Below are 27,413 nucleotides of genomic sequence, written 5' to 3' on the forward strand. Positions count from 1 at the left end.
TGACCCCAAGAGGCAGAGGTTACAGTGAGCTGAGATTGTGCCACTGCACTCCAGCCTGGGCAACAGAGTGAGATTCCATCTCAAAAAAAAAAAAAAAAATTAAAGCATACGCACGACCTCATGGCAGAAGTGACTAACTCTTGAGAATACCACTGAGATATAAATATTCATTCACATGGACAGTTGTTAATGTCAAGAAATCCTTAAAATATGCCGTAAGAGCTAGACAGTATGCTTCTCTGAAAAGAAAATGAGTAGAAATATTTTCCCTTTAAAGGCTTCTTCAGACAGCTTTCTGACAAAACATACACAAGTAAAATGAAACATGACACTTGGGTGTGAAGTAATACTTGCACTTAGGAAAAAAACAAAAGTTTTCAAACTGACTACTTTGGCAGTTTTAGACATCAACTTATAAATGAAGTCATAATAAAATTGAACATCCAAACTTTAATGGCCAATTTTATAACAGAAAAAGTTATAGTTGTGTCAAGTCCAAAAGTATACCTTTCATTTTTTGATATTCCAACTGCCTACAAGGCATCTCCACTAAGTACCTTAAATCCAACAAGTCCAAGGCTTAAATGATTATCCATTCCATTCCTACATGTACAAAACAAAACCAAAACTGCTTCGGTATTCAAGTTTCCTATTGCTGGTTCAAAGTGCCAGCAGCCATGGTCACTCAAACTAAAGCCTCTAAGTCAGTCTTGACTCATCTCATCTCCTAGGCTCAAACCCTAAATCCAACAATTTCAACAGAACTACAATATCATGAAAAATAAAAGGCATGGGTTTAAATATAAAGGGATTCTTACTAGGTACACAATCCTTGGACAAGATACTCAATCTTATTCTCAGTTTCCCGTTTGTAATGCAAAGATATAAGACCTCTCTCAACATGAGTCTTATAAGAAATTTTTTAAAATAAAAAAGTAAGCTTCAACTAACAAATAGTTTTTGAGATGTATTTCTGTCATTCTATATTGCTCTCTTGGGAATTCGCCAAACATATTGCCAAATTAAAGGTTATGAGAAATAATATAAATAGAGCAAAAATGATCTCACTCTGTTTAATCTACTGTTTCCCAAACTTCTTTGACTACAGTATCCCTATTTGAGAAACGTATTAATATTTCTTCCCCCGAAAAAATCAGTCACAAAATACTAACTTCTTTCATGGGGCTGTTACAAGGTTAAAGCTCACATTGATCATATATAATCCATAAAAATTAATTCAAATCCCTTCTCCTTCTGCAAATCAATTCTATTGCCTAAATATCTCGCTCCTAATCTCCTTGGGTTGCCATTTCCATTACAACAGTTCATCTCTCATCTGTATTATGGTCAACACCTTCCAACAACTCATCTGCCCTCTTCAGGTGATTCTCCACCCAGAAATCTAAAATACAAATGTGAGCACTGCCTTCTATGTAAAGAACAAATTCCTTAGGACACAAGCCCGTCTCAATTTGGCCCCAAATCCATTTCCAGTCTCTTGACCATGCTCCTCACCATTTGAAACCACTCTTTCCCGGTTCCAGGGACAGCATTCACATTGTAATCTCTCACAGTCCGGGCACCTAATTTCCCACGGTTAATGAAATATGTGGGCTTTCAGAGCTCTGCCTTTTCACGTGTCACCCCTTTGGTCTGCCAAAGCCACACCATTCACGTGTCACGCCTTTGGTCTGCCAAAGCCACCCCACACTCATCCCTTTCTCCATCTGGCGAACAATTCATCCTTCAAGGCCAACTCAAATGTCACTTCTTCTAGGAGGTCTTCCAGAATGAGTTAGTCACTCCTCATGTGGACTCCCATGACACTTTGTTTTAAACTCTGTCCTAAGGAGCTGTTAAAACTTGGGAATAAGAGTTAAAAGATTTAAACAGTGATGTAGAAATTATTAATTTCCAAAGAGGTTTTTTTTCTTTTCATCCAAATCCAAGTCACTCCATAATGACTCTTGACTAAACACACACACATATATACACCCATCAAATAAGATCCAGGGAAATATGGAAACAAAAGCCCCAACACAATCAAATAAACTTTATTAATCATTTGATTTATCCAAATGAATCAGAGCTGATCTCATTTTGAAATACCTGATGGTGTCTTGACAACTTTTAAATGTCAAAGGAGTTTCAGGGAACAGCACAAAACCTTAAGACTCTCATAAGTTTCCAAAATATAATTTCTAAATTATAATCGTCTTTTCTTTATACATGTGCAAATCTTTTAGAATTCAACAGGGAAATAAACCTTCATTTCAAAAATTAACTTTGAATTTGGGAAATAAAAACACACGTTATTTCCATGCACTGGTCATAGTAATAGCTACCATTCCCTGGGAGCCTAGTGCCAGGACTACTCCAGGCACTTCCTGCAGGTTCCTGCATTTAAATCCCACAGCCATCCTATGAAGTAGGAACCATTATTCTTGTTTTACATATAAGGAAACTGATCAAAAAGATTAAGTAAACCCAGCTAGACATCATCAAGCAAGGACTCAAATACAGACAATCTGACCCACAAGGTCATGTATATATTCTATAAGCTAAAGTCTACTACCAAAAAGCTAAACAGAATAGATGACTTCTCTATAGAGTAAATAAAGACTTGTTCCAACGGTCAAATTCAAAGGGGCAACCTTCTTTGATCAGTGGAGATATAAGCCATTCATCTAAGATTTATATACTAATTTCCCAAAGTGATAAGTGACATTATTACAATATTTTTTATTTCCTAACAAAGGGAAAAACTACCAATTTTCTAGAGGAAGGGATATGTGTACATATATATATATCTATATATAGATTTTGATTTTTAATTTGACAAAACAGTAAACCCAAGTTAGATCGGTTCTAACAACAAAAGTGTTCAGTTAAAATTTATCTATAATAGCTCAAGAACAAATGAGGAGAAAAATCTTATACTTCCATGTAAGAATTGTTGGAGAGAAATTAGATCTGGAAGGAAAGTAAAAAAAAAATTAAACCAAAGTTTTATAAAATCAGTTCTATCGATGCAAAAATCCTCAATAAAATACTGGCAAACCGAATCCAGCAGCACATCAAAAAGCTTATCCACCATGATCAAGTTGGCTTCATCCCTGGGATGCAAGGCTGGTTCAACATACACAAATCAATAAACGTAATCCAGCATATAAACAGAACCAAAGACAAAAACCATATGATTATCTCAATAGACGCAGAAAAGGCCTTTGACAAAATTCAACAGCCCTTCATGATTAAAAACTCTCAATAAATTAGGTATTGATGGGACGTATCTCAAAATAATAAGAGCTATCTATGACAAACCCACAGCCAATATCATATTGAATGGAAAACTGGAAGCATTCCCTTTGAAATCTGGCACAAGACAAGGATGCCCTCTCTCACCACTCCTATTCAACATAGTGTTGGAAGTTCTGGCCAGGGCAATTAGGCAAGAGAAGGAAATAAAGGGTATTCAATTAGGAAAAGAGGAAGTCAAATTGTCCCTGTTTGCAGATGACATGATTGTATATCTAGAAAACCCCATCGTCTCAGCCCAAAATCTCCTTAAGCTGATAGACAACTTCAGCAAAGTCTCGGGATACAAAATCAATGTGCAAAAATCACAAGCATTCTTATACACCAATAACAGACAGAGAGCCAAATCATGAGTGAACTCCCATTCACAACTGCTTCAAAGAGAATAAAATACCTAGGAATCCAACTTACAAGAGATGTGAAGGACCTCTTCAAGGAGAACTACAAACCACTGCTCAAGGAAATAAAAGAGGATACAAACAAATGGAAGAACATTCCATGCTCATGGGTAGGAAGAATCAATATCGTGAAAATGGCCATACTGCCCAAGGTAATTTATAGATTCAATGCCATCCCCATCAAGCTACCAATGACTTTCTTCACAGAATTTGAAAAAACTACTTTAAAGTTCATATGGAACCAAAAAAGAGCCTGCATTGCCAAGTCAATCCTAAGCCAAAAGAACAAAGCTGGAGGCATCATGCTACCTGGCTTCAAACTATACTACAAGGCTACAGTAACCAAAACAGCATGGTACTGGTACCAAAACAGAGATATAGACCAATGGAACAGAACAGAGCCCTCAGAAACAATGCCGCATATCTACAACTATCTGATCTTTGACAAATCTGACAAAAACAAGAAATGGGGAAAGGTTCCCTATTTAATAAATAGTGCTGGGAAAACTGGCTAGCCTTATGGAGAAAGCTGAAACTGGATCCCTTCCTTACACCTTATACAAAAATTAATTCAAGATGGATTAAAGACTTAAATGTTAGACCTAAAACCATAAAAACCCTAGAAGAAAACCTAGCCAATACCATTCAGGACATAGGCATGGTCAAGGACTTCATGTCTAAAACACCAAAAGCAATGGCAACGAAAGCCAAAATTGACAAATGGGATCTAATTAAACTAAAGAGCTTCTGCACAGCAAAAGAAACTACCATCAGAGTGAACAGGCAACCTACTGAATGGGAGAACATTTTCGCAACCTACTCATTTGACAAAGGGCTAATGTCCAGAATCTACAATGAACTCAAACAAATTTACAAGAAAAAATCAAACAACCCCATCAACAAGTGGGCGAAGGATATGAACAGACACTTCTCAAAAGAAGACATTTATGCAGCCAAAAGACACGTGAAAAAATGCTCATCATCACTGGCCATCAGAGAAATGCAAATCAAAACCACAATGAGATACCATCTCACACCAGTTAGAATGGTGATCATTAAAAAGTCAGGAAACAACAGGTGCTGGGGAGGATGTGGAGAAATAGCACCGTTGGTGGGACTGTAAACTAGTTCGACCATTGTGGAAGACAGTGTGGCGATTCCTCAGGGATCTAGAACTAGAAATACCATTTGACCCAGCCATCCCATTACTGGGTATATACCCAAAGGAATATAAATCATGCTGCTATAAAGACACATGCACACATATGTTTATTGTGGCACTATTCACAATAGCAAAGACTTGGAACCAACCCAAATGTCCATCAATGATAGACTGAATTAAGAAAATGTGGCACATATACACCATGGAATACTATGCAGCCATAAAGAAGGATGAGTTCATGTGCTTTGCAGGGACATGGATGAAGCTGGAAACCATCATTCTCAGCAAACTATTGCAAGGACAAAAAACCAAACACCGCATGTTCTCACTCATAGGTGGGGACTGAACAATGAGAACACATGGACACAGGAAGGGGAATATCACACACCAGGGACTGTTGTGCGGTGGGGGGACGGGAGAGGGATAGCACTGGGAGATATACCTAATGTTAAATGACGAGTTAATGGGTGCAGCACACCAACATGGCACATGTGTATATATATGTAACAAACCTGCATGTTGTACACATGTACCCTAAAACTTAAAGTATAATTTAAAAAAATCACAGAAACTACAAAATAAAGGTGATATTAAATGACTGTCTCAAAAAATAATAATTTTTTTAAATGTTGACATATATAGTATTTCATTTTTAAATATTCTAGTGTAATAAAGCATACTTTTGTGAAAATAAAATTTCTATGCCCCAGACAAAAAAAAATAAAATAAAATAAAATAAAATTAGTTCTATTTTCTTTATTTGTTCAATCAAATCAACGTTTCTCATCCTGGCTGAATACGACAAATAATTTAGATTTAGATTCCCCTAGCACTACTCAGCTCACCTCTCCATCCAGTATTAGGTAATCACAAAGAGTACTGTTCTTTAGTAAGTCTTCTGGTAATACAAGAATTTGATAACACACAATGACTTTAACTACTTTTAAATACATATGTATTTTTATACACAGACTTTCTTCAATAAGAGTGGGGATAACTTTACAATTTGTTTACTTGTTTACATTTTCTAAAAACATATCAATAAATCATGGAGATATCCAATGGAAAGATGGCATTACAGTGTTTCTTAAATCTCATGAAATGAGTCAGTCACAAGTACTCCAGAAGGACCAATCTTTTTACCTCTGATGACTCACCTTAGATATTTGGTACTTGATTTTTCACAAAAAGACGAAGTGCAAGAAAAAACAGCACACTATATTAAATGTGGTAGTAATTAAAACAAGCATCAAATTTAATCACAAAATTCTACATATTATGTTGTTTTTTCTGAGAGAAGAAACATTTGATAAACAAAATAAAATTTCTACTGCTCATTTTAGTGAGTCATCAGCTATTTGTTGGGTGTCCCTTATTATCATTACATAAGGTGGTGTATCCCACTGCATCTCCAGTGGCTAGTGTATTATAATATAATGGTAATATGCAGATTTACTTATTGACCACATAGAACTGATCTGCATCACAGTCTGAAGCTCTACTGTCCCCATCTTGCTCCATTTCATCCCCTGCCCCAATACACACATCTCCTTCCACAGGTGTCAGGTCTGAATTGTGGGGCTCCACTGGGCTCTGTCCTGCTGCTCTCTCAGGCACCCCTGCAATTGGCAGTGATGCTTCGTAGGTAATCGTGATACTTTTGTGCCTGATAAAACATGGAAAGAGAAAGGAAAATGGGGCTCAAGGGAAACTCCCGGAATTCTGGCTGGAGCATGTGAGATGGGAACACTGAAGTGGGGACAATTTTAGGAGGAGATCCCAAGTTTATTTGGGGTCAAGCTAAGAATGAGGTACCTATGGAAAGTCCATTTTAATCCAGTTACCTTGTAGTATAAAGAACATAGTTTGGGAAACTGATTACAATTTAGTAAATATCTTTCACATTCAACAATATTCACTGAGGATCTTAAATATTTCACATTTCACTGTGAAACGCAGGGAGGCAGCTGATGTTGCACATGGGCCTCAGTTTCACACGATCGAATAATCAGTTGAAGAGTTTCCCAAAAGTGCCTCAAGTTTCAGTTCCCAATCATAAATGGGGATGGTAACTTCTGCCTGGCAAGGTGGCTGTGAACTTAGCCCAGTGACTACGATAGGGAAGGCACTTAAAAATGTTTATTTTGTATTCTTTTTCCTTTCTCAATTAACACATTTGTTAAGCACAAGTAATATTAATCCCCTCATCAGATGGTTATAAATGCATATATAAGGGTTTAATTAAAGATATCCTGGAAGGCACGGTGTAACATTTGGCTGGCATCGAAGGGCTTTAACAGCATGCAGCATGTTGCAGTGGAAGGTGTCCTTTACTTATGATGGCTATGAGACAGGGGGAATATTTCCAGCAGCACAGACTGCAAGAAGAAAAACAGCCCGAGTATGGTGTCCAAACAGAAGACTACATGTTCCAAATAATACCCTGTTGCAGTCACCAAAACAGAAAAGGGCTATGAAAAGAACAGTCTATCACATCATAGATAACACATGTGTGGAAGAAACTGTTTTTGTAAATTGTTTTCTCTTTTTGTAGTATAAAAAGGGAAAACACAATTTGCTTCTGGTTAAGGGTGGATGTACTATATCCTTGTACTATTTTTCACTGTCTACCTCTGTCAGAAGGGTCACTGTGATTTATTTCTTGGAGAACTATTAATAGAATTTGCATGGCAACTAGTGAGGGGATGAAAATTCATTCTGTAAGATCTGCTTGATGGACAGTACAGAAACCAAATCTGCTTGCAGATGTGGAAATGCACAAGGCTGACTTTCTGCTGCTCTTGCACTATATACCATAGAGTACCCAGCCTTCCTAAAATAGGTATTTAATATTTAGACCAAAAAACCACAATTTCTTGATATGCCAAAAGGTCAAGTAATGTCTGAAGCCACTGCAAACAGCTTGGCAGCAAATTCCCTTGAAAAAAGCAGCTTCTTCTATGAAAAATAAATCATTTGCTTCTTCACTGAGAATTTTAAAATTCACTTTTTTTCAGCTAATACAAGATTACCACCAATTTCCTGAAAACCCAAACACAATTTCAAAACCCCAAAATTATGTTGACAAAGAAGTATTTCCAATTCACTTCCGCATCAAGCTAAACGAAGAAAAATGTTCAAGATTCCCCACATCATGATGGTTCCTCTTCACTCGGTTCACATATGCGGTAAGCAGAGGCAAAGTATTTATCGAGCCCATATGGACACTTGGAAATGTTAACAATTTTGTTTAAAGCAAAAATAAATTCAACTATGTCAGCATTTCAGGAATTTATAGCCAAAGACCACAATTAAAACATGCCAAAAATCTCATTCTAACCAGAAAGCATTTTCAAACTTTTCCAGAATGAACATTTTTATCATAATGATCACAGACTCTCAAGAGTTTAATTGGATACTGGCATCTGGGTAGAAACAGTGACCTAAAATCCTTGCCAAGTCGGCAAGTCACAGAGAGGGGGTGCTCACCCTCCACTAGGTGAAGATAATCAGAGGCAGGGTGGCAGATGAATACTTAAACACAGTCCCAGCTTTGTGTTAAAGTCTTCCTCATTTTTGCCCAGATCCCTGTGCAGGTTAGTGACAACAGTCACAGACTTTTCCCACAGATGGAAGTGTATGTTACACTACCTAGGGCAGAGATCAATACAAATCCCTTAAGAGGTGGCTACTACTTGTCTTTCCATTTAACAGATTAGAAATCTGAGATGTTTACAGTGAGGTATAATAACTTGCCCATAATTTCAAATTACAACTAGTAACTGGCTGACCCAGGACAACATTCATAGTTCTGCATCAAGACACCATGCTCCTAACTACTATCCTATACTAGAGTGAAAGAGACTTATATCAGAAAGAAAACCACTTCCAAGATTATCAATGCCAACTAGCAATGCATTTATGATGCTAGGCCAACTGGCCCTGATCAACAGCAGCAGCCAATTAGCCATGTGATTGATTTTTAGAGGAATCTCAGAAGCCGGGTAAGCAAGTGACCAAGAGAGTAGCTCCAACAGCTGCATCAACAGCAAACCATAGAAACAGGCTTGAGCAGATGGCACTGGTGAAGGAGAGTATCTGAGGTGCTGTAGCTACCCTAGATGAGACTTGGTTACTACCAACGCAACCCAGATTACAAAAATTTCCACAGAAATGTATTGGGGACATTGTACCTGTGATTATTCCTCTAGTTTTAAGCAAGTGTGTTCTCTGAGCATAAAGCTAAGTATACCCAAGTAAGTCAACAGGGAATAGTAAGAGAGGAATACTTTTTTTACAGATTAGAATCACAAGAAATTGCACTGGCAGTGAAAGGACATGTTAAAGCTCACATAATCACAAACACTTCCATTTATTATTCATTCACTCACTCACAAAAAGTTTTGAACACCTACTATGCACTAGGTATTGCCTCAAGGGCTAGTGATTGTTTCACAAAGTTCTATTTTTAGAGATTCATGGAAATTAGAGTTACAGGTGTTTACAAAATCATGTTTTATTAGCTACAATCATGCTTAATCTCCCTACACAGTAACAGTGTTAAATATTACAAGCATACCTCATTTTATTGTGCTTTGCTTTATTATGCTTTATAGATACCGTATTTTTTGTCTGGGGGCTTTTTTTTTTTTAAACAAATTTAAGGTTTGTGGAAATCGTGCATCAAGCAAGTCTGTCAGTGCCATTTTTCCAAAAGCAATGTGCTCACTTTGTGTTTCTGTGTCATGTTTTGGTAATTCCTGCAATATTTCAAACTTTTCCATTATTATTATATTTGTTATGGTGATCTGTGATCAGGAGATGTTACTATTGTAAATTGTTTCGGAGCATCACAAACCAAACCACATAAGACAGCAATTGTGTGTGTGTGTGTGAGGCAAGGTCTCACTCTGTTGCACAGGCTGGAATGCAGTGGTGCAAAATACAGCTCACTGCAGCCTCGACCTCCTGGGCTCAAGCAATCCTCCCACCTCAGGCTCCCAAGTAGTTGCGACTACAGATGTGCATCACTACACACGGCTCATTTTCGTATTTTTTGTAGAGACAGGGTTTCACCATGTTGCCCAGGCTGGTCTCAAACTCCTGGGCTCAAAGAATCCTCCTGCCTCAGCCTCCCAGAGTTCTGGGATTACAGGTGTGAGCCAATGTGCCTGGCTGAGAAGGCAAATTTAACTGACAAATGATGTGTGTGTTCTGACTGCTCCACTGACCAGTATATACATATACATATATATACACACACACACTCCTCTTCCTCTTCTTTCTCTCTCTCTCTCCTCTTCTCCTCTCTCTCTTTCCTCTCTTCTCCTTCTTTCTGCCTTTCTTTCTTTCTTTCTCTCTCTCTCTCTCTCCCCATCCCCACTCGCCGCCTTGGGCCTCCTTATTCCCTAAGAAAGAACAATACTAAAATTAGGACAATTAATAACCTTACAATGGCTTCTAAATGTTCAAGCAGAAGGAAGATTCACACACCTCTCACATTAAATGAAAAGCTAGAAATGATTAAGCTTAGTAAACAAGGCATGTTGAAAGCCAAAACAGGCCAAAAGCTAAGCCTCTTAAACCAAACAGTTGGCCAAGTTATGAATGCAAATGAAAAGTTCTTGAAGGAAATGAAAAGTGCCACTCCAGTGAACACACAAATGATAAGAAAGAGAAATAGCCTTGATATGATTTGGATCTGTGTTCCCACAAAATCTCATTTTGAATTGTAATCTCCAATGTTGGAGGTAAGGCCTGGTGGGAGGTGATTGGATCATTCAGGTGGATCCTTCATGAATGGTTTAACACCATCCCTCTTGGTACTGTCATGACAACGATGAGTGAGTTTTTGAGAGATCTGGTTGTTTAAAAGTGTGTAGCATCTCTCCCCCCCTCCCTCCCTCCCTCTCTCTCTCTCTCTCCCCTTGTCCTGCTCCTCCCATGTAAGACACCTGCTCCCACTTTGCCTTCCGCCATGAGTACAAGCTTCCTGAGGCCTCCCCAGAGGCAGATGCTGCCAAGCTTCCTACACAGCCTGTCAACCACAAGACAATTAAGCCTCTTTTCTTTAATAATTACTCAGTTTCATGTATTTTTTTATTATAACAGTGCAAGAACAGACTAATACAGAAAACTGCTACCAGGAGTGGGGTATTAATACAAAGATACCTGAAAATGTGGAAGCAACGTTGGAACTGGATAATAGGAAGAGGTTCAAAGAGTATGGGGGGCTCAGACGAAGACAGGAAGATGAGGGGGAAGATGAAGGGAAGTTTGGAACTTCCTAGAGACTTATTGAGTGGTTGTAACTAAAACGCTGGTAGTGACATAGACAGTGAAGTCCGGGCTGAGGAGGTCTCAGACGGAGATGAGGAACTTTTTGGGAACTCCAGTAGTCACTTTTGTTATGCTTTAGCAAAAAGCTTGCCTGGTTGTTCTCCTGCTCTAGGGATCTGTGGAACTTTGAACTTGTGAGAGATGATTTAGAGTATCTGGTAAAAAAAACTTCTAAGCAGCAAAACATTCAAGTATATAGCCTGACTGCTTCTAATAACATATGCTCATATGCGTGAGCAAAGAGGTTATCTGAAACTGGTACTCTTATTTAAAAGGGAAGCACAACATAAAAGTTTGGAAAAATTTGCAGCCTGCTTATGTGTTAGAAAAGAAAAGCCCATTTTCAAAGGAGGAATTCAAGCAGGCTGCAGGAATTTGCATAATTTCCCATCATAGGCAGGGAGGCCTAGGAGGGCTGAATGGTTTCCTGGGCCAGGCCAAGGGCCCTGCAACCCTGCACAGCCTTAGAACACTGCTCCCAGTATCCCTGTTGCCCCAGCTGCAGCCCTGACTCAAAAGAGCAAAGGTACCACTCAGGACTCTGCTTCAGAAGGTGCAGGCTAGAAGCATTGGTGGTTTCCACACTGTGTTAAGATCACAGGGACACAGAAAGAAAGACTGAGGCTTGGGAGCCTCTGCCTAGATTTTAGAGGATATATGAAAAAGCCTAGATGTCCAAGCAGAAGCCTGCTACAGGGGCAGAGCCCTCACTGAGAACCTCTAATAGGGTAGTGTGGAGGAGAAATGTGGGGTTGGGGCTCCCACACAGAGTCCCAACTGGGGCACTGCCTAGTGGAGCTGTGAGTAGGAGGCCACTGTCCTCCAAACCTTGGAAGGGTAAACCACTGGCAACTTGCACCCTGCACTGGAAAAGCCACAGGCACTCAATGCCAGCCCATGACAGTAGCCACAGGGGCTAAACCCCACAAGGCCACAGGAGTAGAGCTCCCCAAGACCTTGGGAGCCCACCTCTCATGCCAGTGTGCCCTGGATGTGGGACATGAAGTCAAAGGAGATTATTTTGTTTGGAGCTTTAAGATTTAATGACTGTCTTGCTGGGTTTCTGACTTGCATAGTGCCTGTAACCCCCCTTTTTGCTGTTTTCTACCTTTTGGAACTGGAGTATTTTACCTGATGCCTATACCTTCATTGTATCTTGGAAGTAACTAACTTGTTTTTGATTTTACAGGCTCATGGGCAGAAGGGACTTGCCTTGTCTCAAATGAGACCTGAGACTTTGGACATCTGAGTTAACGCTGAATGAGTTAAGACTTGGGGGACTGTTGGGAAGGCATGATTGTATTTTGCAATGTGAGAAGGATATGAGATCTGTGGGGTCGGGGAGAAAGATATGGTTTAAATCTGTGTCCTCACAAAACCTCATGTTGAATTGTAATCTCCAATGTTGGAGGTGGGGCCTGGTGGGAGGCAACTGGACCATTGGGTGGATTCTTCATGGATGATTTAACAGTGTCCCCCTTGGTACTGTCGTCACAATAGTGAGTGAGTTCTTGTGAGATGTGGTTGTTTAAAAGTGTGTAGCACCTCTGTCTCTTTCACTCTCTTCATCCTGCTTCTGTCATGTAAGATGGCTGCTACCACTTGGCCTTCACCATGAGTAAAAGCTCCCTGAGGCCTCCCCAGAAGGAGCTGCCACCATACTTTCTGTAAAACCTGTGGAATCATGAGCCAATTAAACCTCTTTTCTTTATAAATTACCCAGTCTCAGGTATTTCTTTAAAGCTGTGTGAGAACAAACACAAGCCTTATTGCTGATATGAAGAAAGTTTTAGTGATCTGAATAGAAAATGTAAGAAGCCACAACAAAGCCTAATCTAGAGCAAAGCCCTAACTCTCTTCAATTTTCTAAAGGCTGAGAGAGGTAAGGAAGCTAAAGAAGAAAAGTTGGAGGCTAAGACTGACAGGTTCATAAAGTTTAAGAAAAGATGCCATCTCCATAATTTTAAAATGCAAGGTGAAGCAGCAAGTGCTGATGTAGAAGCTGTAGCAAGTTATCCAGAAGATCTAGCTATGAAAATTGATGAAGGTGACTACACTGAACAACAAATTTTTCAATGTTGACAAAACAGCCTTCTGTTGGAAAAAAAGGTGTCATCTAGAACTTTCCTAGCTAGAAAGGAGAAGTCAGTGTCTGCCTTCAAAGCTTTCAAAGACAGACTGATGCTCTTGACAGGGGATAATGCAGCTGGTGACTACAAGTCGAAGCCAATGATCATTTACCATTCCCAAAATCTCAGAATCCTCAAGAATTATGCTAAATCTACGCTGCCTGTTCTCTATAAATGTAACAAAGTCTGGATGACAGCACATGTGTTTGCAGTATGATTTGCTGAATATTTTAAGCCCACCGTTGAGACTTACTGCTCAGAAAAAAAAGATTCCTTTTTTTAATATTAAAATAAAAAACAAAATATTACTGCTCATTGACAATGCACCTGGTCACAAAAGAGGTCTGATGAAGATGTACAAAAAGATTAATGTTTTTATGCCTGCTAACACAATATTCATTCTGTACCCCATGGATAGAGGAGTAATTATGACTTTCAAGTATTATTATTATTATTATTATTTAAGAAATACATTTTGTAAGGCTATAGCTGACACAGTTATTCCTCTGATGGATTGTGGCAAAGTAAATTGAAAACCTCTGGAAAGGATGTATTATTCTACGTATCATTCATGATTCATAGGAGGTCGTCAAAATAGCAATTATAACGGGAGTTAGGAAGAAGTTGATTTCAACTCTCATGGATGACTTTGAGGGGGTTCAAGACTTCAGTAAAGAGAGTAGCTGCAGTGGTGGTGAAAACAGCAAGAGAACTGTAATTAGAAGTTAAGCCTAAAGATATAAATGAATTTCTGCAATCTCAGGATAAAACTTGAGTGGATGAGACATTGCTTCTAATGGATAAGCAAAGAACATGGGTTCTTTGTCTTCTGATAAAGATGCTACGAAGATTGTTGAAATGAAAACCAAAAATGTATAATACTATATAAACTTAGTTGATAAAGCAGTGGCAGAGTTTCAGAGGATTGATGACAATTGTAAAAGAAATTCTACTCTGAATAAAATGCTATTAGACAGCATCACATGCTACAGAGAAATCTTTCATGGAAGGAAGAGTCCATTGATGGGGCAAACTTCATTGTTGACTTTCGTAAGAAATTGCCACAGCCATCCTAACCTTCAGCAACCATCATTCTGATCAATCAGTAGCCATCAACACTGAGGTAAGACCCTCCACCAGCAAAAAGATTAAGACTCACTGAAAGCTCAGACGATCACTAGCATTTTTTAGCAAAAAAGTTTTTTTAAATTAAAGTATGTACATTTTTAAAGACACAATGCTATTGCACACTTAATCAACTACCATGTAATGTAAACACATCTTTTATATGCACTGGTAAACTAAAAATGTGTGTGACTCACTTTAATGAGGTATTTGCTTTATTGAGGTAGTCTGGAACCAAACCTGCAGCGTCTCCAAGGTATGTCTGTACTTGATTAAGAAGAAGCTATTAACTGACATTAATCAGGTTTGCTGCTAAAGGAATATAAATCCAGTTTCTAAATATTATATTTTCAATACAAAAAGAAATCTACTTTTTAGTACAACTTTGCCAGGAATCCTTTTGTAATTCTTAAGTATGAACCACCCCCACCCCACCCCACCTTTTTTTTGTTGTTGAGACAGCATCTTGCTCTGTTACCCAGGCTGGAGAACAGTGGCATGATCTTGGCTCACTGTAGCCTCAGCCTCCCGAGCTTAAGTGATTCCCCTGCCTCAGCCTCCCAAGTAGCTGGGACTGCAGGCACACACTACCACACTCTGCTAATTTCTATATTTTTAGTAGAAATGGGGTTGCACCATGGTACACAGGCTGGTCTCGAACTCCTGGGCTCAAGTGATCTGCCCACCTCAGCTCCCAAAGTACTGGGACTATAGGCATGAGCCATTGTGCGCAGCCTGAAAACCATTTTTTAACTTAACAATCTGGTTAGAGACTTTGGATACATATGCACTAAGTTTTCTCAAAGAGAATTAAATGAATAAAATAAAGAATTTAAATCATATATATATTATTTTCTTACTGTCCCCTAGAAAATTCCATTTTCTATGGTATAGTTTTCTTTGTAAAGAAAAGAGCAACACTAAATTCTATTATTTTTTAAAGGCCAATGTTAACATTAGTGAGACAAAGTCATAAAGCTCTGTAAAATAAGCATCTATGCTTACTTTTTAATCAACTCCTTACATTTCTAAAGCAACTTCATGTTTCCTCAATCTTCCATCCACCTATATACCCCTCCTCCTCCTGGACTCAAAAGTCTACCAAATTCTAGGAGGAAAAAGTTCCATTTTGCATAACAACACTCTATACGTCTGAATTTCACTGTGGTAAACTTCCTCCTTTGTACGTAGATTAAAAGATATTTCCCATCAACTGTGTATTCAACCTTAAGAAGCGACTGCAGAACATTCCATAGTAACAGATATATTTTTAAGATGATCACACACAAAAATGGGCAGAGATCAATTCCAGTCACTCCCAAATAAAACACAACCAGCTGATTTCTTTTCAGTATGTAAGTAACAGACACAGGATGGATGCAGGCCTAACAGCTGTCTCCTATTTGTGCATGACATATAATAGCAACATTACCTGTTGAAATCAGAAAGACTTAACAATTAAAGGGCTCAAAAATATACATGTGATACTTGAGTATACAACGGCAGTGCCAGGGTCCTATTCTAGAAGCTCTAAGCACTGTGAAGATGATGGGTTGCCCAGATGGATGAACTGTAGGTGCAAATCCCAGCCAAAGAACCTACAAGTTAATGGAAACATACGAAGTTCCTTTAACTTCTCTAAGCCTGTTCTCGACTTTGAGATGCGATGCTCATCTCATTGAATTGCTATTCAGAAGAATGAGATAAATTATAAGACATGTAAAATCCAACAGCTGACTAGGTGAGTGTTCAATAAATTATGTAATTTTCACTATTATTATTATTATTAAAACTGGTTAAATGATTAAATCCATTGTGGGTAGTCTTATCTGAATGAAAATGCACATGCTTATCTGGTCTCATTTTTAACTTTTCCCATTCAAGCTTGCAAACAATTTTAAATGACAAGGGAAGAGTTAGTCAGATGATTGAATTTGCAGTCTAATTAAAATTACATTGCAAAAGCAATAGATTCTAATCCCTTGTGGATATAAGAAATACAGCAGAGAAATTTTTTAATAGCTAGCTAAATTTTATAAGTGAAATAGCCTTAACAATCAACATTAAAGTTGGTCTCCAAGTTCCCCAATTGTAAAGGAAACTTTATAAAGCGTGCAACCATTCCCCACAAAGCTGTTAAGAAACATTAACCAAAAGAATAAGGCAATTTTTTAAGAACTTACTTCATCATAAAAAAATTATTCCCTTTTCCCTGAAAACATGATTCTAGAAAACCATCAGCCTATGGGATGTCTCCCTCAGACACTGCTGGTAGTAATACTAGCATTCCAGGTTGTTTAACATGGCCTGAGGTGGCCAGGAAGTCATCTTGGATGAGATGAGGATCCACAGGCTCACCATCTGAAAAATTCAAGAAGACTAGCAAGTAAACCATGTGGATTTGTTTGCAAAATAAGCAAACCCACAGACAAAAACACATGCTGTGTAATTACAAAAATACACATTTCTGCCTTCTGATATGGTATGTTCACTCTAGCGGTGAAAAACAGTTCCGCGTTGCTCCTCTCCCCTCTTAAAAATATGTGAAGGAGAGGACAACTTCACAAACAAGGATGGAGACTAGATGATCCATACTTGAAAGAAGCACAATGAGGACCACAGTCAAGACAGAGGTAGAGAGAAAATTTGATATTTTAAAATGTTTGCTGAATTACATCTGGGCAGAGTCTGCAGTTGGGGATTGTAGTAGGGCAGGGACGGCAAGGAAGTGGAAGTCACAGATGGAACGATCAGGCTAAGCAAAACCTCACTGCATCCTTACACATTTAAGAGTCTGCCACAAATGTACATGTCTTGCATGATCGATATTTGCGACAACGTGCTCCAAAAGGAAATAACATGCATTCTGCCCATGTTATTATGCCAGTAATACATAATAACATGCACAGAACAGGAAAGTAAGCCACACGTTAAACAAGGCAGAAATGTCTAGATAAAAGTCTCCCAAAATCAACCCCCACAAAATTGCCATAGGAGACTCCAGATTCCTGCTGCAAATGGGGAGGTAGGTATATCAGTTTACATCTGCACCAGACAGGTGTCTAACCTCAAATGAGACACTGGGCTGCCAACGGAGGGAATAGACAGCCACGACTGGCAATGAGATCCTCAGGAACTCTATCTGCTTTCATCTCTTCAACTTCCTTCTTACCCAGACTCCACCATGATGAGTAATCAGAGGTGCAAGGAAAATAGAGACCTGAAGGTGCAGCGCCTGTTTCAACAGGACCGGGGCAACCAGGGCTCTGGACAGATGTGTTCTGGTGACTGCCAGTCTGTAAGCCAGTGTCCCATCTTGAAGTCACCAACTGAACCTGCAACTGGTTCAGGGGCTGCTGACAGGGCAAGTAGGGCTAAGCATAACTACTGGGGCAGAGCCAAAAGCCAGGAACACAGTGAAATGGCTGGAAGAATGAAGAACATTCCTTATGACTCCAAGGAATCCTGTACATAGTCCTGGGATGGCACAGGTCACAACTTTTAATGTTCTGGAGCTGAAAGATGACCCAGTTGTTCATTGGAGTGGGCTGGGAAAAGCAGTCAGGGAGAGGGTCAGATCAATTCTAACCAGCACTTAAGTATTTGTATATGTGCAAAATTACACACACACACACATACACATATACACACACACACAGACACAGAGTTCTTTCATCCAATCATCCAACTGAATTTCTCTGAGAATAGCTTGATTTCCCCCTTTGTAAAGAGCCATGAGATTATATAATAACTACAGATTATGTAACTAGGAAGTTATTAAGTGCTTAGATTATGTAACATCTAAGAATCATGGATGCATTTATTTTCTTTCAACCTATGATGTAATTCTCACTGGAGAACATGCATAAGTTATGAGGTGTTTGGACATGTAACATTTCAAAACTGGCTAGCAAAAGCACTGATCGGCTGTTTCATAAGGCATTCTTCCATACATGAAATTCAATTACTTTGAACTGAACATTAGCTTGGCTGCTCAAAGTCTTAAAGTCACACAGAATCTCACAAACTCGTCATGTTGACACTAACTGTTTCCATCTTACTTGGCTGTAATTCATTAACAAGTTTCTTTTTGCTTGTTTAAAGAATCTAATTTAATTTTGCTAGACAACACTCCTAAAGATGCTGAGAATTGCCAAATTGTGAGAGTAATTACACATTAGCAACCCATAAGCCCAGCTGTAAATTGCACTTTATCACAATCCAGACCACTCAACCTCTTAAGATTTTTAAGCTATCATTCCTTCTGTGGCTACAACCTCCTACCAACACAATCTTGAATGTCCTCAACCCCACAGGCAACAAGCTAGAGAACACATAATAAGTTTTCTAGCTTATTATGACTCCAGCCCCTGCCCTCTCTAGCTTTCCTGCTGGCTTGAAATTCTCTCTGTGCCATCACAACCTTCAGCTGAACATTTCATCTTTTTATCAAACACTCCAAAATCCCCAGTCCTCAGGCTTTCTGCCATACCCGTCTCACCAAAGATAACCCCTCTCTGCTTTCTCCACTTTTGAGTGACCAAAGAACTAGAAAGAGGCATAGAACTATCCTAGGAAACTCAACAAGTTCATACCATGCAGCCTCAGCTGGATATTCAGTTCATCTTGGCAAGTTTTTAATTTTTTTCTATGCATTTTCCATAAGCAGCTGTTCTGAACACTCCCCAGTGTCTTCGAGTCTCTAATCCATCCCCTTATTCTCCCAGGAGATGACTTTATCTCCAAACAGACTGAGGGAAGTAGAGGGAATTTACACTGAATTTTCTCCAGTTTACATCAAATATATTATAATTTTTATTTGTCTCACCCCCTTCTTCCCAAACTCAGGAAAATATGTTCAAATTAGTTTTAATAAATATTTATTGAGGACCTGCTAAAAGCTAAGCATTTTATTGGGCATGTGTCTGGCAGAATCAACAGTTTTCATCATTAAGTCTGAGACCATACCTAGCAGAACTGAATGAAGACTAGAAACCAGAAATTGAAATCAGTTATTTCAATAAAATGAGCAAAGTGTCAGTGGAAGAATTCACAAAGTGAGATGAACAAGCCCAAAACTAGTTAACCACAGCCTTAACACCTGTTACCTTAAATCCACCCCTGCAAGGGGTCGCTCCAGGTTAAACACCACCCTCTAATTTCCTCTATTGTCAATCTACACTTCCTCAGTCTAGAAGCTCACTCAAATAAGCTTCCTTTATTCTTAAAGGAAACAAAAACAAAACTATAAAATAAACTTATTTCACCTCAACCCACTGATGCACCAAGAAACTACCCTATCTATTACCATCTTCTTTCATAGGTAGGTACCCTTAAGTATTAGTTGCTACTTCTTCCTTTTCTGATCATTGTCCTCTAGATTATTATTTCTAAAACTGCTCTCTCAGAGATAACTAACGTGATCATGGCCTAATTTTATTTTCCTGTATATGAGGTTTTCTAACCACGGAGGTGAATATTTTCTGATTAAAAAATACATGTTCCTAAGAATTCAAATGTTTTATTATTTTATTACTTAATTCATGTGATTGATGAGAATACTGTAAAGTGATTATATGGATTCTCCAAAATTTATTAAATAGTAAACAAACAATATGTGTTCTCCCAACTTATTTTAGTAGAATTAAGAATCTCTAAATAATAGACAACAGGAGAAAAAAAAATCAGTAAACACTATTCCTTCTCCGCTAGAATAAGGTTCAAAATAGATCACAGGGCTAAGGAAAGCCAGGGCTTCATTTCCTAAGAGAATGTAATGGATAGGACCACCCCAGTGCAGGCATCTTTTCAGTGACGCATCTGTTCCAATTGCTGAAGAACTCAGGTATGACTGCTCATGGAAACCGGATGGATTCACTGCTTCCTTTACTTATGAGCAATTTTCTTGCCATTAGTCTATTAAACTCCATCAAGTGCTGAGTGTTCAAAGATCTGGATGCAAATGTGATCATGAAGAATCATAGGAAAAGAATGAAATTCTAAAGCTAATTACTGTCAAGTAAATATTTCAGAATCCCCATGGAGCATACTTAACAACTATATTGTTAGTAACGGAAATATTTTTCCTAACTTGGCTCAAGTCATTAACCATGACTTTCAGGAGAGTACAAGCTGACAGAAACAATCATATGGCTGGGTCCTTTCCCTTGTGATCAATCATCAATGCTCCTTAACCTGGCAGGAGCCACATCATAGTTGCCAATAGCCTGAGAATCTTAAACCACCTGGATGACTTCCAGGTGAAGGAGCTCAGGGATCCTGCCCTGCTTACGTGCTGAAAATTATTTTTCCTGACTTGCTAAAATCATGGATTTCTAGACCCTCTCTTTCTTCTTGCTCCTCCCCATGGCGTATATTTTTCTTCTTGTTGACAACAATCTAATGTGCCTGGAAACTGCTTCAAGTGCCTATGTTCCACTTGGGATCACTGTAATACTTTTGCAGATGGTTTGGAGCATATTTTTTTTCCTCAAAACAAGCCACGAATTCTAAAGCATTTTGCCATATTCCTGCACTGATATATAAAATACATTTGAGATGACTGTAGTCATTTTTTCACTAGACAGCAGTCATTAATTAACCTGGGAAAGAATCCCAATTCCATTTTTCCACAGCATAATAATTAACCCAATTATCCAAGATACCCATCTTAGTTTGGGTTCCCCCAAAAGTCACCTTGAGATAAGAACTTGGGTTAGTCTGGCATAGTGAATTGGGGAGGTGATCCCAGGGAGCATAAGTTAGGAAGTGAGGAAAGCCTGACTGGGGAGAGAGAAAAACCATGGAAGGGGGTGGTATGCCACATTCCTGCTGGGGGTCAATGTCCCTAGGATGTTCTGAAAAGACAAGTAATGTGCTTCAGAATTGTCCCACAAAGAGAAGGGGAAAATGGGCATTTGTTTTCTGACTCCAGCCCTTCACTGAGTAAAGGTTATACTTCGAGGCTGCTCTGCAGCAAATTTCCACAGGGCTGACAAAGTGCTCCAGTAGAGAAGCACAGATCAGGCCCTTGAGATGGAAAGCTGTTGGCATGCATGGGAGATGTCCACTGTGGGTGAACTCACAGGTGGGCCAAGACCATATCAAAAGTATCTGCTACAGCAGCCCACCACCCAATTCCTTGCTCTTACCAAGTTACCATGTCCTGCTGACTCATCTTTCAAAAAAGACTCTCTGATCCTCCTGTCATCAAATACGACCTACTATACTCATCTTTCAGTATTTTAACCCCTTCCTACTAATTATCTTCTGTGTCCACCCCAAACCCCGGGATTTTCACTGTCTGTAGATGAGTTCTCACAAGGTCACCGGCTGTCACTGATCTCCTCTACCTGTCCAACCTTATTGGCCACCAAGTCTTCAAATACTTTCCCTTTCAAAAAATAGTCTCCTCTCTTCCTGTAACACATAATGATTCTCCCCAGCTCTCAGCCTTTCCCACACAGAATGCCCCAGCCCTTTGAGATCCACACTAGAAATTATCAATACTTAAGGAATATTTTCCTTAGCTGTGACTTGCACTCTTCTCCTCTACTCTAGTCTTGACAGCAAACAATGCCACTTTAAAGGTTTATTTAAAGCAAGTAGGGCCAGAATCCCCAGGCAAACTCTAAGTATCCAAAGGGCAGAGACTGAGATAAACGTTTCTTTCTTAAATTACTCCAACACTCACCACTAATCAAAGACCACCAGGAACACTCTTGTAGTAAATAAATTGAGCTTTCATTCACTTACCACAGCAAGAAAGAGTACACCAAAGTAACTGGAGAATTTTAAGAAACTGGTGGATACTTAGGATACTATTTCAGTTTGTTTTGGGTGATTCCAAGAAAGGTTTAAGAAACTAGAGGCCAGGTTTGGACTGGGAGCTGTCAGGAGGTAGGGACAATTCACTGATTATCTTGGCAAATTTAATCTAGAAAGCAGAGGATTAAAGCTGAGTTGGAGTCATCATCGGTAAAGCAGCAGCAATCATTCATGTCAGTCATAAGAGAGGGATGTTTAATTACTTTTGTAGTTGGAGAGGGTCCTTTCTGAGTCTTGTTTCAGACATACTCAAGAAGTAGGCTTGTCTGATTATTTATATTCTGCAAGAGGTATTTATGTTCAGTTGGGAACATTGTGGCCTGTCAGCTGCCAGGGCCATTTTTTACTTTCTCAAAAGTTATTCAAAAGATAACAGAATAACTTAAATAACTGTTGAATTAACTTCAAATTTATCCTAAATCTAATGATAATGTAAACTTTAACTCATAATTTATCACTCCAACTTTCTGGCAGGCACTGCGCACATGGAAGGGAATAAGACATACTGGTCTTTGACATAGGTCCATGAGCTCAAAGTCCAAAGAAAAGGCAAATGTCTAGGCTGATGCAATACAAGCATGAAAAGTGCCCAAATGTAAGCATGAATAAGGTGCTGAGCTGGTGCAAGAAAGAGAGTGTTAGGCTCCATCTGGAGGCGTGTGTGAAGCTTTCCAGGAAGACATGCCACCTGGGATGGATGTGTGAGGATGAGTAGGAGTTGACCAGTTGGAAAAAGGAGGATGGAGGATGCCCTTCCATAGCAGGCACAACCCAGGTGTAAAGTAGCATAATGAGTTGAGGAACAAAATATAAATCAATGTTGCTGGAGAAACTTTATTCAAAGCACTCAAAAATATTTCCAAGATATTTTTTAATATAAGGTGCTATTTTGGCACCTCTGAAGTTGCACAGCACAGAAGGTGAATTTTGTTCTCAGTTAATTAAACTGAGTGTTAAAGAGAAAGTAAACCATACCAAAAATTAAATACTTTTACATATGGATCCCATTCTAGAAATGGAGACAAAGTAGAAATGGAATATGAGCCAATTCAAAATAACATACTGAAGTTTATATGTCCTCCTTCCCTTGAATATAATGGATTAGAAAAAATTCACAAATTTTACCCTAAAATTAGAATTCAAATCCCAACACATAGAAATAAAACCAAACAACTTATTGTATCATCTTTCTGTTACACCAAGAAAACTCAGAAATTCAATGACTATTGTATAATACAGTAAGTAATTCTCATATCAGGGCAAACATGCACGCACACACACATACCCATAAGCACGCGGGCGTGCACACGCACACACACACACACATTTCCATGCTATTAATATTGAGGACCTAGTCTTTAGATAATTTATTTTGGAAATCCAATGGCCTTAATGTTAATACATACTTTCCTATAGTCCTTCAAAAATTAACACATTATTAGTATTTAAGGTCAATTCACTTCATTCTAGTTTGATATAGAAATTATCCATCAATTACTTGTAAATAAGCATTGGTGGCGAGGAAGGAACAGTTTGGGCAAGACAATTAAACAATAGAAAAAACAATTTAAAAGTCTAATTTTACCATGAAAAAAAAAGATGAACAAGTGCAACAGTCTGAACGTTTATATTCCCACAAAATTCCTATGTTGAAACCTACCCCCAATGCTGACAGTATTAAGAGGTGGGGACTTTGGAAGGTGATTAAGTCATAAGGGCTGCATCCTCCTAAATAGCATTAGTGCCCTTATAAAAGTGATGTGAGGGAGGTTTTTTCCCCTTCTACCATGTGAAGACATAGAAGGTGCCACCTATGAGGAACAGGCCCTGACACCAAATCTGCCAGCACCTTGATCTTGCATTTCCCAGTCTCCAGAACTGGAAGCAATAAATTTCTATTGTTTACAAATTACTCAGGCTAAGGTATTTTGGTATAGTAGCCAAAATGAACTAAGACAACAACTCACTAACATAGGGAAAGAATATGAATAAACCAACAAAAGGGAAGGGCAAACAATTCACAGAGTGATGTAAATAAGTGTTCCACAAACAGATTAAACAATGCTCAACTTTTCTATTAAGAAAGTGCATATGACAACATGAGGTTTTTTTTGTTTTTTTGTTGTTGTTTTTTTTTTTCACTATTTAGATTGGCCAAGGACAGGAAAGCACAGTATTGGCAAAGAGGAGCAAGAACAATTGTTTCTCTTTCCAGAATCCAGCCCCTGCCTAGTAGGAGTTCAAGAGTCATTTGGAAGGACAAGGTGACAATCCTAAAAAATATTAAAGTTACTCATATCCTGTGACCTAAAAATTCCACTTTTAAGAATTTACGCAACATAAAAAATGTGTAAAAGTAGGCAACTAAATTTGAAATTCATTGTAGACAAAAGAGAAAACAACCCAATGTCATCAAATCTGTTGAAATGTATATTATAGCCATATCCTACATATACATGCAATGGTATTTCATGCAGCTACAAAAATAATGGTATTACTGTTTACGTGCTTATATAGAAGTTCTCTGGTTATTTTTTTTAACTCTTATTTAAACTTAACTTGTCATAATTTGTTATTAATATACAAAGACAATAAACTTTTAAAACATTACATTTACTAAGATTCTGGCAATAAGACACAGCATACCAGGCTTGCCACTCAACTTGTTATTGTAAGTCTCAGCTTCAATATGAAGCTGTTTTTTTTTTTTTTTTAAATCAAAACCCTGCTTTTTACATGCTAAATATCTTGGCAAGTAGGCCATTAAACATAGTAATGAACTTAAGACAGCAAGAGTGAGGAGTTAACAAAAGCTAAACATTGTAGCCTAAACAAAATTCATACAAAAAAATAAACTATCACTGGTTACATAAAATTTTCCTGACTGGTTAAAACTTAGTATAAAACATGCATTTTAGAATCTTTAGCTATCAAGTTCAAAAAGTACCAGTGTCTATTTAAAATAATTCCTCTCCCAAGCCAGTGTAGTAAAAATTAATTCAAATGACATAACACATTCTAATGCTAAAAAATATTCATTATTACTGAAGTGGAGGTAAATCCCAGAGCTTTTGGGGCTTTCTCATGCTGCAAATGGCTGTTTCTCTGGTTCACTCAAAGCAGCATATGACAGCATCCAAGGATGACACTAAGCTCAGTAAAGGGCAAGACTGCTGGTAGCCAGCTCTGACCTCCCTGTGAAGTATGGCTACTGTGTCCATAATACAGGACGTGTGAGGATCAAAGGCACACTATTCTGCTAGCTAAAGAGATAGCAAACCACCCCCCCCAACACTAAAAGCTCCTTCCCCAGGTAAATAAAAGTATACGAGGGGAAAAAATTAAACTACACTTATCTTACAGAGTAAGGGTTTTGAAATATTAATGTAATCCCTCCTTCAAAAATTTTAACTAGAGTCATCTGGTCATTTCTGATTACATCTTAAAGATCTATCCAGATACAATTTCTGTTGGTTTATCCTTAGACATTTCTAGTCAAAAGTATTAATTTTATTCCCAAATATCTTAACCACTAGTATGACTGCAGTGTATTATCTCCCAGAGTTATCAAGCACTGGAAGAGAAAAAAATAGATGTTCAAGCAGCAGGCAACATTTATGGCCCTTTCACACAGTAGCATCTGAGTGGCTACTGAATAGTCCAGGAATAATTCTAAAAACAAGAAAATTCATGCATTTTAGTAAATATGTTGTAGTTTTCACAGTTGAAATTTCCTCAGACATTGCACTTTCTTTATAAGGGAATCCTGATTTTTCTTAATGTTATGGTGAGTCAGGACTTGAACTAACAGCCTTTTCTTCTTACTGTGTTTCTTATGCTTCTTATTCTTTTTTGTTTTTTCTGTTGCTTTTTCTCGTCCTTCACTGCTTTTCTTCTTTTTTGCTTGCACCTCCTCAATATACTCTGATTCTTACAAGTACTCAGATGATAAAAGGTTTATCTTCAGAATACATCTTTCTCTTTTTGCTGAGTCCTTTAATATCCTTTTCTTTCTCAGTTCCATCTTTTGACTTCTTTTTCTTTTTTAAACTATCCTTACTGTCTGATTCAGTTTCTGACATGGAGCTTTCAGAAGATTTATGTGAACGGTTCTTCTTTTTCTTTCTTCATTTTCCTTGTTTCTTATCCTCATCTTCAGAATCAGAAGAACTGCTGGAAGAATCAGAGCTTGATGAAGAAGATGAATACCTATCAGATTTCTTCTTTTCTTTTTTCTTTCTCTGTCTTTTTTTGGATGAGCTCTCACTTCCAGTTAACAATTTCTCCCTGTGTTTTTCCAGTTCTTTCTTCCAGTTCTCATTCATTTTTTCTTCAAATTCAGCCAAAGCCTTGGAACCTTTCTTTTTCTTTTCTAGTTGCTCTTTTACTTCTTCCCAGGTAGGCCTTGGTCGATTCAGATAATCCTGTATTGTTGGCCCTGAAGACTGGATTGGACCCCTTGATCACGCCATTGCTATTGGGTGCATATAGGCCACGCGACTGTCCCGCTTCCCCATGGTGCTGGACTGAGCGCACAGTGGCACGCCGAGGGAAACCGGGCCGGAGAGATGGCCGAAGAGGGCCTGCCGCAGGTCCTCTTGCCGCCTCCCCACTCTGCTCTGCTTATTTTTTAAGAAGAAAAATCCAATGGTAGAAATGTGTGTGTAGAATAAGCCCATTTTAATAAATGAGTTAATACATAACTATTTGCATAGATCACAGAGCCAAAAACACGCATATGCTGTGTTCTCATTTTATTTTTATTTCAGGCAGAATTTATTTTGCTTAAGAGTAATTTCTGGCAACAAGATATAAAGGGAATGTAACTCCTCATTCCTGAAATCTCTCCAATATCTTTTGATAAAAATGTCAGTACCAAGGTTGCATAAAAATGTAATAATAAACCACAAGCCACACTTTAATGGCATAAAAAGGACTTTTAAAAAACCAAGATGTCGTTTATTCTCCCTCCTAATTATTATTTTTAATCTTTTTTTTTTTTTGAGACAGAGTCTTGCTCTGTTGCCCAGGCTGCAGTGCAATGGTTAGATCTCGGCTCACTGCAACCTCCACCTCCCTGGTTCAAGCATTTCTCCTGCCTCAGCCTCCTGAGTA

General features: G+C 38.5%; 1 protein-coding gene and 1 pseudogene across 7 annotated transcripts in view; both read right to left on the reverse strand.

Annotated features, from left to right (window-relative positions):
* BICC1 (BicC family RNA binding protein 1) overlaps positions 1–27,413 on the reverse strand; it is a 318,362-nt gene that overhangs the window by 88,914 nt on the left and 202,035 nt on the right. The gene's annotated exons all lie outside the window — the stretch shown is intronic.
* Positions 25,592–27,258, reverse strand: LOC129525188 (protein FAM133B-like; annotated as a pseudogene).

Source organism: Gorilla gorilla, chromosome 8, assembly GCF_029281585.2.
Source record: "Gorilla gorilla gorilla isolate KB3781 chromosome 8, NHGRI_mGorGor1-v2.1_pri, whole genome shotgun sequence".
NCBI classification, from domain to species: Eukaryota; Metazoa; Chordata; class Mammalia; order Primates; family Hominidae; genus Gorilla; species Gorilla gorilla.